Raw genomic sequence first — 14,230 nt, 5'->3', positions numbered from 1 at the left:
CCCTGATCCAGGGCACCCTTCAGGGCAAACCAGCCAGCCCCAACCCGTACACCAGGCCTCTATCCTATATAATAAAAGGGTAATATGCAAACTGACCCTAACAGCAGAACAACTGGGAATGAATGGTCACTATGACACACACTGACCACCAGGGGGCAGACACTCAATGCAGAAGCTACCCCCTGGTGGTCAGTGCGCCCCCACAGGGGAGCTCTGCTCAGCCACAAGCCAGGCTGACGGCTGCCAGTACAGCGGTGGTGGTGGGAGCCTCTCCCGCCTCCTCAGCAGAGCTAAGGATGTCCGACTGCAGCTTAGGCCTGCTCCCCGCTGGCAAGTGGACATCCCCCGAGGGCTCCCAGGCTGCCAGAGGGATGTCTGACTGCCAGCTTAGACCCAATCCCCTGGGGAGTGGGCCTAAGCCAGCAGGTGGTCATCCCCCAAGAGGTCCCAGACTGTGAGAGGGCACAGGCCGGGCTGAGGGACCCCCCCGAGTGCACAAATTTTTGTGCACCAGGCCTTTAGTCTTACCTAATAATAGAAAAACATGTAAATTAACCGTCCTTCTGCTACGCTCACCAGCCAATCAGGAGAGTATTCAAATTAACCCAACAAATATGGCGGTTAATTTGCATACGTAGGGGCGAAGCGGCAGAGCAAAGACTGAATGCTCCATCCGGAGCTGCGAAGACCAAAGGCTCCGTCAGGAGCCGCAAAGACTGAAGGCTCCGTCCGGAGCAAAGGTCTGGGTCCCAGGTGCCAGAGGAAAACTGGTGCCGGCAGCCAGGGGACGGGAAGGCCTATTTCACGAATCTCTTTGTGCAATGGGCCTCTAGTAAGATTATAATAGAGCCAACATGTAGTATGTGATATCTTAGTACACACATTACTTACTCCTGTGTTTGTGGTGATGCTGATGTAACCTGACCTATTGTGTTGTGGTCATATAAAAGTATAGCACATACAATTATGGACAGTACTTGATAATACAATATTTGATAATAAAAATAAATTACTATGTTACTAGTTTATATATTTAGTATACTTTCATTTTTAACTTTACTTTAGAGTGTACTCTTTCTACTTATAAAAAATCTTTGCTGTAAACAGTGTGCCCTGTTACCCAGCAGCAGCACACACATGTTGTGCATACTGTGTTTCTTGATTGTGTCATTTTTTCTTGTACTTGATTTGCTCTCACATTGTTTTATAATTTAGTGTAGCCTATGTGTACAGTATGTATAAAGTCTACAGTATTATATAGTAACTAGAGGCCTGATGCACAAAATTCATGCAAGGGGCTTGGTCCTTGCAGCCCCAGCTGCCTTGGCTGGCCCTCACAGCCCCAGCTTTATCTGGAAGGTCATCCGGACAGTCGTTCTGCTGTTCAGTCTAGTTAGCATATTAGCTCTTTATTATATAGGATGTCCTAGGTTTTCATGTTCACTCACCACACACTCACTTACCCACTCAGAACAACTTCCAGTTCTCCAAGCTCCATTTATGATAAGTGCCCTATACAGATGTACCATTTTTTATCTTTAATACCTTATTCTTACTGAACCTTTTCTATGTTTAGATATGTTTAGATACACAAATACTTATCATTTTACAGTTGTTTACAGTATTCAGTATAGTAACATGCTGTACAAGTTGTTAGCCTAGGAGCAACAGACTATATAGTATACTATATAGCCTAGGTGTGTAGTAGGTTATACCATCTAGGCTTGTGTAAGTGCACTCTATGATGTTCAAACAGTGATGAAATTGCCTAATGACACATTTCTCAAAACATATCCCACTTGTTAAGTGGTGCATGATTGTAAATACATAATCCTATCTAATAAAGAGGGAATATGCTAATTGACCATCACACCCTCACAAGATGGCGGCGCCCACAGCCACAAGATGGCGGTGCCCAGTCCCCTCACCCCCGCCTCATCCAGCCTCAGTCCCCCAGTCCCTTCAGCCCACCTCATCCAGCCTCAGTCCCCCAGTACCTTCAGCCCCACCTCATCCAGCCTCAGTCCCCCAGTCCCCTCAGCCTCGTCTCACTCATCCAGCTGGAGTCCCCCAGTTCCCTCAGCCCCACAGGGGAAGGCAGCTGGGGGTGATCGGGCTGGCAGGGAACAGTTGGAGGAGGCAATCGGGCTGGCAGGGGAGGGCAGTTGGGGATGATCATGCCAGCAGGGGAGCAGTTAGGTGTCAATCAGGCCGGCAGGGGAGCGGTTAGGGGGCTATCAGGCTGGCAGGTAGAGTGGTTAGGGGCAATCAGGCAGGCAGGCAAGTGGTTAGAAGCCAGCAGTCCCAGATTGTGAGAGGGATCCCAGATTGAAGAGGGTGCAGGCTGGGCTGAGGGACAACACCCCCCCCCACCCCCCTGCATGAATTTCATGCACCGGGCCTCTAGTATATTATAAAAGTGACTAGTGAAAAGTTATATAATTTCTTCTGTGTATTAGTTTGCAGTTTGGTAAGTTAGAAGTTCAACACAAGACTCACTGGGCTAAAATGAAGGTCTTCTTGGGGCTGTGCTCCTTTCTGGAGGTTCTAGGGAAAAGTCCATTTTCTTTTTTCTTTTTTTTTTTCCAGTTTCTAAAGGCTGCTCACATTCCTTGGCTTGTGGCCTCTTCCTCTATATTTAAAGCCAGCAAAATTACATCTCTCTGACCCTTCTTCCACCATCACATATACCTTAACCATTGTAGGAAAAGGTTCTCTAATTTTAAAGAGACCCATGTGATTAATTCGCATCCATACAAATAATGCAAGATCATCTCCCCAACTCAGGATCTTTAACTTAATCACATCCGCAAAATGTTTTTTTTTGGTTTTTTTGTTTGTTTTGCCATGGAAGGTCATGTATTTACAGGTTTCAGGGATTAGGGCATGGATCTCTTTGGGCGGGGAGGGGTTATTCTACCAGTCTCAAGCTATTTCTATATTCCACATAGTAAAGACATTTGAAATCAAAAGTTCATCAGCCATTTACCCAGCTGATGTGGTTCAGTGGCTGAGCATCAACCCATGAACCCAGAGGTTGTGGTACAATTCCCCATCAGGGCACATGCTTGGGTTGTGGGCTTGATCCCCAGTACGGGGCATGCAGGAGGCCACTTACAGTTGTTTCTCTCTCATCATTGATATTTCTATCTCTCCCTCTCCCTTCCTCTTTCATATTTTTAAATATTTTGTCAATCATTTCCCTTCTTGTCATTTTTTTGCTATTTTACCATTTACTTTATTTTATTTTTTTATTGTCTAAAATTTTACATATGTCTCCTTTTTTTGTCTTTTTTTTTTTAGAATTGAATTTTACCCTAGAAAATAGAACAGAAGTTTTCAGTGCCTAAAGTCTTAAACGTGGAACAATCTCACTAGTCCTCAATGAATCTCTTGGCTGAAAGTTTTCCAAAATTTTTAGGGAGGATTTCAGTTTTACTGGTAAACATGAGATTTATCCAGTCTTACTGTTGTATATTTATATGAGACCAATATAGCGGTTTTATGTACCAATAGTATTTCTTCTGACACAGTAAAATGTTCATTTTAGCATAAACTGTTGTGTCCCAGAATGTGTGGAAGGAAGGGTGTAGTTAGTAAATGTGTCTCTTAGCCTGTCTTTTCACCCTGAACTCACTCACAGCATAGGTTTCTGTGCATTGAAGCATAGAGCAGCCTTGGTTGGTGAGTGCGTTCACAGGAGTTTAGTCTATTTCTTGCCTGTATTTCCTACTCATGTCTGGCAAATCTCTAAGTTGAAGCCAGTCTGTCTCAGAGGCGAGCACTTGCTGGTGCTTTCCACCCCACACCATGATTTTGGCTGATGCTTGGCAAAGAGCATTTCTTATTCCCTGGGAAATGTGCACTTGTTCATGTTTTTAACAACTGGGAGCCGAGCCGAGTTAGAGTCCTGTCACTGTTAATGGGCTGAGCAATATCAGTCAGTGTCCAGAATTGGCTTATGGGCTATTTTCTGTCTTTAAGGAGGTGATTCTTATTGGCAAGAACATGCTTTTTGGGGCCCTGACCTATCCATGTTCTCTTTTCAAGCATATGTCTCCTTCAGGAGGCACACACTGCCCCGAGGCCTGCTGCCTACAACAGCATGTCCTGGCCACAGGAAGACCAAGCAAAGGCAAAGGCACCAACTGTAGTCCAGGCCTGTGCTCAGAGGCCTACATTCATGATCTCATTTAACTTTACAAAACCCTATAAGATGGGCTTTCTCAATTGTCCCATTTTACAGATGATGGAAGCAAGATTTAAAGTGACATGCCCTGCCTCCCAGAGCTGGTCAGTGATTGGGCTAGCCAAAACTGTAAGTTGGGAAGCAAGTGAGGGAGCTCAAGCTGTAAACAGAATGTGAAGGAGGCCCCCAAACTCAGCAATCAGGGCAAAGAATATGTTAATGTAATATCTTAGAAAATATGAATTAATAAAAAATATCCATAATGAATAAAATGTCAAAATTCTAAGTAAAGACAGGATCTGACCTTGTACTTGTAGGACTTAGTCTTACTCACCCTTATCCCAGCCTGGTTTGATCCTGTCCCTGCCCAGGCTGGGTTTGAACCCAAGACTGGCTGAAACCACAGCCCATGCTCTCCCCCACTTCTCTGGGGCACTCATCTGTCTCCTTTGCTAGCAGGGACCTGGAGTATGCTTACATTGCTTGTCAACAAGGGGGGCAAATGAAGCTGATGCTCTCACTCACCCACCCAGGCTGGACTTAGAGGGGCATCTGTAATGGAAAGAAATCATGTGGAATGGCCCCTGGTCCTTCCGTCAGCATAGGAAATGTTTGATAGAGTAAGTCCTAGTTGTCGTTGGGCAAATCAACATTAGTCTGTGAGCAGATCTGCTTTAGTGAAAGTTCGGTGGCTCAGTTCAGATGGGCAGAGGGCCCCTCAACCTCCTCACCCTACCCAGCCTACTCCCTGGAGCGGCCACTGTGGACTCGGGACCTCTGCTTCTCACAGAATAGATATTCCTTTGCCCAAGTCCATTGGAAAGCCATGCTTCTCTTTAACTTCTTGCCTCCGGCAACTCCTGAGCAGGTGTCAAACAATGTCTACTGCTCCCTCCAGCCCAGCCCTGACTGCAGCCCCAAGTCCAGGACAGGGAAGCAGCTACTGAGGTATGGATGGGACCCTTGAACCAAATTCTATCGGGGGCTGTAGTGAACACATTCCACGGAACTGTCATATCCCTTGCCTCGTTTTCCTTTCCTTGCCCCATCTGAACTTGACATCTTAGTAATGCTTATAGCATCTCCTTTAACTTCAGTTAAAACTTTAGGTTCTAATTCCAGCACCCGAGCTTTAAAAAGTGTTACTTTCTTTATTTGCCATCATGAAATTAAGTAGGGCACTTTGCTCTGACGTGATGCAGTCCTCTTCCTAGAGCCCAAGGGATGTCTGTTCACTCTCAGGGCTCTCTCCTCACTCAAGCTCCATGCTCTACTTCATTCTCATTTTACTGCCACTTTGTGGAATGCTTTGTTCCAATTCTTAAAGGGATAGTGCAGCTATTTTTTAAAATTCCTTGCTCTTTCTTCTTAAAGGCAAAAACATGATTTTCTCTATGTTTTCTTATTCTAAGAATATTAACAAATATATTCTTCATTTATTCATCCAACAAATACAAGTTGTTTACCAAGAGCCAGGTTCAATGCCGTCCTGTGGATTTTCCTTACAGCAGCTCCTCCTATCTGAGGGTCTAGCTGATGCTCTCTCAAAAATTCACCTGACCTTAGCTGTTCACTCTAGTCAAGGGGATCTGGGTAGTTTGAAGAAGAGAGAATGTCCCAGTCTGTCCTGAAGACAGCTGAGTTTAACAACAACAGAAAAGAAGAACATCTATTTCAGAAGATACCTGAACAATTGTTTTAGCAAATAAATACCAGTGATGCTTGCAATGAAAAATAACACATGAAAGGTAAGTAAACAATGAAGGGACACTCGTTTCTAGATTGCATTTTAAATTAGCATTTTCTAATTCAACAACAATAATACTCAAAACAGAAAATTAAGAAAACCCAAAAGAGCATTTAAAAAATTAGTCATGTTACATGGCAATTATATCTCAATAAAGTTGGGGGGGGGGCATAAGCCAACCATTGAAGGTAACAACTGAGACATAATATGTTTGAAAGTAAATTCTTTCAATATTTTCTCAATGCATGTGAAAAATAACTATATTTTTAGTCAAAACTTGACTTCTACTGTTTCTAGTACAGTATTTCCTGTGCTGGTTGACACAGGAATAAATAGAAAGGTAATGGTTGCATCTCTCATATGAATACACCATCACTCAGTCAGCCTCAGGACTGGCTATCTAGATAGTCTCCAAAATTTACTGTCATAAATCATGTTTTAATGAACTTCCATGTGAACTTCTTTGCAGACACCTTTTACTTCCTCTCCAGGATAAAGTCACAGAAATTAAAATGCTAGATGAAGGAATATGCAGATTTAAATATTTTAGTAATATAGTAACAAATTGTCCTTAAATGTGTGTGTGTGTGTGTGTGTGTGTGTGTGTTAATCAATACCTCCATACGACTATATATAATTGCCAGGGAAACTTATCTCCCACAGAAGGAAGCTTGGTTAGGAATGAGGCAATTTTTCTGTGTCAGAAAATCCGAGTTGGAAAGGATTGCTGAGGAAGGCCATCCAATCTTTAACCTCAGCTGTCATACACTCGCCTCATCTGGTGAGCTTCTACACTGCCATGTCGAGCCCCATTCTGGGAGATTCCAACTTTATTAGTCTTGGATGGAGCCTGGGCATAGTATCATTGTAAAACCTTTCCAGTGGTTCCAATGTCAGCCAAGGTTGAGAGTCACTGAACTAAAGGAAAAGAAGTTTGCATACATTTGGTTGGGTTCAGGTGTATGTCTTCTGAGGCGATGCCCTAAACAAATGTTTGAGTTGTTTCCCTAATTCTTTAACTTTGTGAAAAATATTTCTGTGAAAACTGTGACAAACACTTTATAAACCCCTGAAAGGAAAGCCTGGGTAGGTCCAGACAGGTTCTTTCAGTTGTGTTCAGGTAACCGAAAATGGTGGCCTTTGTGACATCACCAAGGTTGCATCGGAGGGAAGAAAATGGAACCACAGCCAGTGGCTTTGAGTTGCAATTGGCACCCGAGTGGTCGGAGTCTTAGAAGACAGGGCAGTGTGAAATGGGGAGTGAGGCTTGACTTTAGGGTTGCACAAACCTAGGATTGAATTCAAGTCTTGCCATTCATTACTGTGTTACCCTGAGCAAGTTCTTTGCTTTTCTGGCCTCAGTTTTATCATCTATACAACGGGCTATATTGCAGCTTCCTCACAGAGCATTGGTGAGGTGTATACTGAGATAACATGTATGCATGCAGTGCCTACGCACTGATCAAAGACAACTGCTTTCTTTGCAGGCACCAAGAGTACTTCGTGCCTGCACCCACACATCCTAACTGCAATCCTAGTTGCGACAGGTGGGGTTTAAGACCAGCTTTGCTGCTCCCAAGGGGCTTGACCTTGTGCAAGTCACTGCTTGCAAAGCCCCAATTTCCTCCTTTAAAGTTCTCATGGCCCCTCCAAAATGCAACAATCTCTAAAGGAGGTCTTTTCCTTCACTTGGAATTTTTTATATTTAAATTAAATACACTAGAAGAGAACATTCAATGGCATAATTTTCAAAATGTTATAATTTATGGAGTGCCTATGATGTGTATATATGTATGTTATAGCATCGAAAGTTTACAACTACCATGGGAGATACTCTGTGAGGAAGTGGATTCAAAGAAAAATATTCTATCCATAATTACATAGTTGGCACTTGGTACAATTGAGATTGGAACCCAGCTTGATTCCAAACCCCTTGTTCCTGACAAGCTTAATTCCTAAGCCCTGCTGGTTATTAAAACAGGACTGATTATTCAAAGATAAACTAACCATTCTTGCTTTTCATTTTCCTTTCCTTTGCTGTGCTCCTATTTCCTAACAATTGCTTTTGTTTTGTGTTTGTGTTTTAGAGAAGGAGGGATAGAGGAAGAGGGAGAGAAAAAGGAACATTGATGTGAGAGATACATCAATCAGTTGCCTATTGTATGCACCCCACCGGGGATTGAACCCACAACTCAGGTATGTGCTCTGACCTGTGATTTTCTAAAGTTCTCAGAGTGAACCACATCAATATACCCTACTACACTCCAAGTAGGGTATATTTAGTTGGATCCACAAAAGGCCCACCATCTTCCCCAGCCCCACCCAAGAGGAGGAGAAGCATAAATGGGAGGAAATGGCAGTCTTAATAGATGACGCTAAAATACTGCACTTTTCCAGGTTTACAAAATAAAAGAACATGCAATGATATTGCTATGACCCTTCCCGAGGAGAGTCTGCATTAATAAGGGCCACCTAAGTGTTAGCCTCATAGGCTGCAGGTAAATCCACCTCTAGCCCTACTTGTTCCAGGTTGTTTTAAAATGAGGATTGTTCTCACTGACACACCGCTGTAGATGGGATCGTAGTTTATATGGAAATGATTGTGTTAAGTATAGCCTAATTTTTCTGTTACTACTGTCAACATGACAGATCTCCCTTCTTACCTTAAAATTGAGAATTATTTTATTCTAATTATTTTCTCCCATCAAGTAACCAAAGAGCTTTGGAACTATAAAGAAACAGAGCTCCTCTAATCCACAAACCTGGATTTTCAGGGATGAGAAAACTGAGACCTAGAGAGGGTCTGTGACCTAGACAGGCTTCGTCTGTCCCCAGATCAAGGACAATGCCCCAGCCGGAACTTATTGTGCATTAATTCTGCCCAGGAAAGAGGAGCACGGGCATGCCTGCCATTCCCAGGAGAGTTTGCTCTAGTTGGGGGACTATATCTATTTAACACAAAATGGTATCTGATAAACATAAAATTATTGTCAGAGGCAAGAACTGTGATCTCAACCCATTCAACACCTTTAACATCCTATATAATAAAAGCTTAATAAGCTAAATGTCTGGTCATCCGGTCGACTGTTCAACCAATCAAAGCATAATATGCTAATGATATGCTAAGGCCGCTCAACCATTCAACCGCTCACTATGACATGCACTGACCACCAGGGGCAGACAGTCGACTGGTTGACCAGTCGCTATGACGTGCACTGACCACCAGAGGGGAGATGCTCTGACTGGTAGGTTAGCTTGCTGCTGGGGTCAGGCCGATCGGGACTGAGGGAGATGGGTCAGACATGCCCTGGAACCCTCCTGGGGTCCCTCTCCAGCTGGACAACCTCCCATGTCCCTCCCCAGCCAGACAGCCCCTATGGCCCCGATCGGGTCTGGGCGAGACGGAGCTGGACACGCCCTGGAGCTTTCCTGCGGTCCCTCCCCAGCCCTGATTGTGCACCACTGGGGTCCCTCGGCCTGGCCTGTGCCCTCTCGCAATCCGGGACCCCTCGGGGAATGGAGAGCCAGTTTCCACCCGATCCTGCAGACCACTCCCCTCGGGAGGGCACCAGACACAGGACTCATGGCTGGTGAGTGCTGCTGCAATGGCACAAGCCTCTCCCTATCAAGACTGATTGGGCGCGAGCCTGCGGCAGGCACAGTGGGGCTGGGATGAGTGGGAGCGGCAGGTAGGAGCTGCAGGCGGCGTTGGACTACGGGTTTTGGCCCGATCCCCGCAGGCAACCCAGAGGGACCCCACCCATGCATGAATTTAATTAAAAAAATGTAATAACTTCACCTACCAAGTGTGAGGCTCCCACCCCTTGGCAAACCAGCCTCTCCTGAGCCAATGAGGCTGTCAGCTCTGCTAAGAAGCCCCTTGGGGGTTGAGAATTATGTGGTTTGAAGAAATTTCCAAAGGCCCTCCCTTTTATCCAAACTTTATTGTTTTGGGTCAGAAGCAGTGTAAAACTTTACTGCAACAGACATATACAGTATGTTCTATAAAGTATGTGCACTCATATGTGTATGTTTTAAGTGGAACAGAATACAGTGATTCTGAGAATAGAAATATAAAAAAGTTTAGTTAATCCTAGAAGGAAAATAATCAATCCAATACACTACTTTTTCTATTAACTTCATCCTTGAAAATAATTTTTTAGATCAAATTTTTTTTTCTTTTTTAATTCCTTTTAACCAAGTAAAACACTGAATTAATACTTGTTTTATATTTTTTTATTGAATTTATTGGGGTGACATTGGTTAATAATATTATTTAGGTTCAGATGTACAGTTCTGTAATACATCATCTGTATATTGTATTGTGTGTTTACCATTGCAATATATCAACTTTTTGAAGAAATTTTTATAAATACAGAAATTCCAGATGATGAATTATCTTAATATTCAAGTTCAAATGATTTATTGCTTCTGGTCATGGTCCTGAGAAAGAGCCTTGTCTAAATGACTTCCAGGAGCTGATGGAAGGGACAAAGAAGAGGCAGGCAGGTACCCTCCCTCTAGCCTCAGGGTTTCAAACTTTTCTTCCTCTTTTGAAAGCCAAGGGATGTTTCTTCTAAAGAAATGGTGCAATGAGATCAACAGGTAAACACAGAGGAAAGCTGTTCTAGCTAAGACATGGGTGAAGGTCCTGTCCCCGCTAACTTCCCCTTACTCTGCTTTCGTCATTGTGTTTTCTTCTCTGATTCTCTCTGACTCTGACCCTTCGATTACTTTGGGCCCACCTGGATAATCCAAGATAAGCTCCCATGTGGGCAGAGCTCAAGAGATTTATCTCAGTGCTGCGGCCAAAGCAACGCTGTGAGCACACTCCAGCGAACAGGCTTCCTTGGCACACCAGGAAGTGGCAACGCCCGCCTGACAAATCTCCAGGAGCCACCTACTCTTAGCCCCGACCCTCACGCCCATTGGATAACATAGCAAGCGTGTCCCTGTTCTATTGGCAGCTTACCCCTTTATATACGGCTGTACTTCCCCAATAAACTTAGATCTGTGTCTCTGAACCTGGTCTCCGAAGTCATGCATGTAGACGCCCCAGCGCGTTGGGCTCCGTCGTCCTCACCCCTGAGGGACCCCCTGTCTCACTCCCACATCAAGAGCCTTAATCTAATCATACCTGTGAAGTCTTTTTTGCCATGTTAGGTATTATATTCACAGTCTTCTAGAATGTGGGTATCTTTGGGGACTATTATTCTGCCTACCACATTTTTCTTGTGGATTAACTTGAATTAAGGCTAGTACCCTTTGTTAAATTTATTAAAACTCAGCTTCTAGAAGGTAACCCTGGTTAGTAAGGCTTCACCTCAGCTACCCACAAGTGAGTTGAGGTTGTCCAGTGTTCTTTAGTCTAACCTGATAGTTCTCCAACTTTAGCCAGAATAAAATCACGAAGAAGGTTTGTGAAGACAGATTGCTGTACTCGAAACCCAGAGATTCTGATTCAATAGGTCTGTCCAAGAATTTGCATTTCTCAATCAGGTAAAATATTTTTAACAAACATCCACAAATTCTTTGGCACTCCTCCCTTTAAAAAGTGGGGTCTCATTTTTCTCCCTTTGAGTATGGGTCAGAGTCAGTCACTCACTTCTAACTATATTCAATGGATGTGATGGCATATGATTTCAAGACAAAGTTCTCAAAGGCAGGACAGCTTCTGTGTCCTCTCTCTCAGATCATGCGGAGGGCCAAACCCCATGTCTTGAGGACACTCTAGCAGCCTAGGGAGGAAATGAAGACTGCTACCAACATCAGCACCAATTTGACAGCCACGTGAGGGCGCCACCTTAGAAGCTGATGCTCCAGTCCCAGTAGAGCCTGCAGGTGACAGCAGCTCTGGTGACACCTTGACTGGAACCTCATGAGAGACCCTACACTAAGATGTTCCTGCTAAGTCAATCCTAAATTCCTGACCCATGGAAACTGTGAGAAATAACAAATGTTTATTGGTGTTAAAAGCCACTAACTTTTGGGATAACTAGTTAGACAGCAACAGACAACTAATTGATGTTGCTGTCACTGGTCCAAGGACCACACTTCGAGAAGCACTGGTCCAGCTGACACATTGGGGGTGGGGGTGGGGGTCACAGGCATTTCTCCTGCCTGCAACTGGTATTCTCAGGACAACTAGAGGAGGGTAATGTCCTCAGGTTTATATGGACTGCAAATTCATTTTCTCCTTTCTGCAGACATATTCAGTTACCACCAGTTGCTCCTTTATGGAAATTCTTTTACTAGGAAGAATAACAACAATATGTCAACTGTGAGCTGGACTCCAGAAGGCCATTTCTGTCTACTCAGTCATAAAAATGTTCTGTGCATGGGTGAAGAACTGGACAGGATTAGGGAGACAAGAACATGATGAAAAGATTAGACCATTGTTCTCTGTCACACTTTTTTCAGTCTGGAGGTGAATAAGATGAAGAAAGAAAACAAAACTCTTGACAAAAGAGGGAAAGATAGCACTAGGAGCTAGGAGAGCGAGGGGGCGTCCAACTGTTACATAATGAGAAACAAGCTTCCCTCATTGTATTAGAGAAGCCAATTCCTGGGCCAGCTGTAGAGGAAACAGGAAGTTTACATTATCTGGGATGTCAGTAAGAACCGAGCGGACACACTTCCTGTCTGATTCTCCCGGAAGATTAGCAAACTCTTCAGCAAAGATGCTTTTCCAGGGGTTTCATTAGTTGTTTACTTTCCCAGTTGGCAGATGTGGGCCAAAGGCAATGCGGCTCCCAGAATGAGGGCAGGGAAGTGGTAGTGGACAGAGTGCCACAGAGGAAGGCAGCTTGAGCTCCAGCACGCCTCATTGGCTCTGTCTTCAGATCAGGCTGTGCCGGGGCCTGGTGGTCAGCACATTCACATCAGTGACCCCCATTCTCTTTGATGGGGTTTCTCTGGCTTTTCTCTTTATTCATGGAAACATAAAATATGGCGTATGATTTCATTTGTATGAAGTTCTTGGAAAGGGGAAACTAATCTAGAATGACAGGAAGCAGAAAGTGGTTGCCTCAGGCCAATATTGGTGGGGGTGGGGGGTTGACTACAAAGGGGCATGTGGAAATTTGAGGAGAGATGGAAATGTCCCACATTTTTATTGTGGTAGTGGTCACATGGGTGTATACATTTTCAAAATTCATTGAACTGTACACTCAGAATGGGTACATTTGCTTGTATATCAATATATCTCAATAATGTTGACTTTAAAAGTATGACATAGGAGGAGTCCTCTGATAGGGCTGTCAATGAAAGGTTTGGCAAAAAATAAGTTATCTGGTAGAAGAAAGAATGCACTGGATTAGATTAAATGTCTTCAAACAGAGTGGACAGTCACTTGGAGGAGATTTTATGCAAGGAATTCAAGGATAAATTAGAGGATGGAATATATATTAGTTTCCCAGGGCTGTCATAACAAATTTCTACAGACTAGCTGGCTAAAACAACAGAAGTTTGTTCTCTCACAGTTCTGGAGGATGGAAGTCTGAAAGCAAGGTATCAATAGGGTTAATTCCTTCTGGAGGCTCTGAGGGGGAATCTGTTCCAAGCTTTTCTTCTAGCTCCTGGCTGCATGTAATCCATACTAAATTTTGCTTGGTGCAGAACTCCAATCACTCCTCCATCATCATGTGGCCTCCTGTTATTGTTTCCATTGTCTGTCTGTGTTTTCTCCTCTTCTTATAAGGACACTTGTCATTGGATTTAGGGCCCACCCAGATAATCCAGGATGATCTCATTTTAAGATCCTTAACTTAATTATATCTGCAAACACTCTTTTTCCAAATAAGGTCACATTCAAAACTCCAGGTGGGCATATATTTTGTGGAGCCTCCACTTAACCCACTACAGTATGGATAGAGTTTATGCTCTTTCTAACTCTGAGATTCTAGAATCCCACATTATTTATACTGAAGACTATGTGGCTTATATTCAACTAGTGGCCCGGTGCACGAAATTCGTGCACGGGGGAGGGTGTGTTCCTCAGCCTGGCCTGCACCCTCTCCAATTTGGGACCCCTCAAAGGATGTCCTACTGCCAGTTTACAGGGATTGGGCCTAAACCAGCAGTCGGACATCCCTCTTGCAATCCAGGACTGCTGGCTCCTAACCGCTCACCTGCCTGCCTGCCTGCCTGATTGCCTCTAACCACTCTGCCTGCTGGCCTGATCACCCCAAACTGCCCCCCCTGCTGGCCTGCTCTCCTCTACCTTCCCTCCCCACTGGCCTGCTCATCCTCAACTGTCCCCCTGCTGGCCTGCTCACTTCAAACTGCCCCCCCCC

The sequence above is a fragment of the Myotis brandtii genome, unplaced genomic scaffold, assembly GCF_000412655.1.
Source record: "Myotis brandtii unplaced genomic scaffold, ASM41265v1 scaffold49, whole genome shotgun sequence".
NCBI lineage: Eukaryota > Metazoa > Chordata > Mammalia > Chiroptera > Vespertilionidae > Myotis > Myotis brandtii.
Note: the sequence above shows the minus strand (reverse complement) of the source record.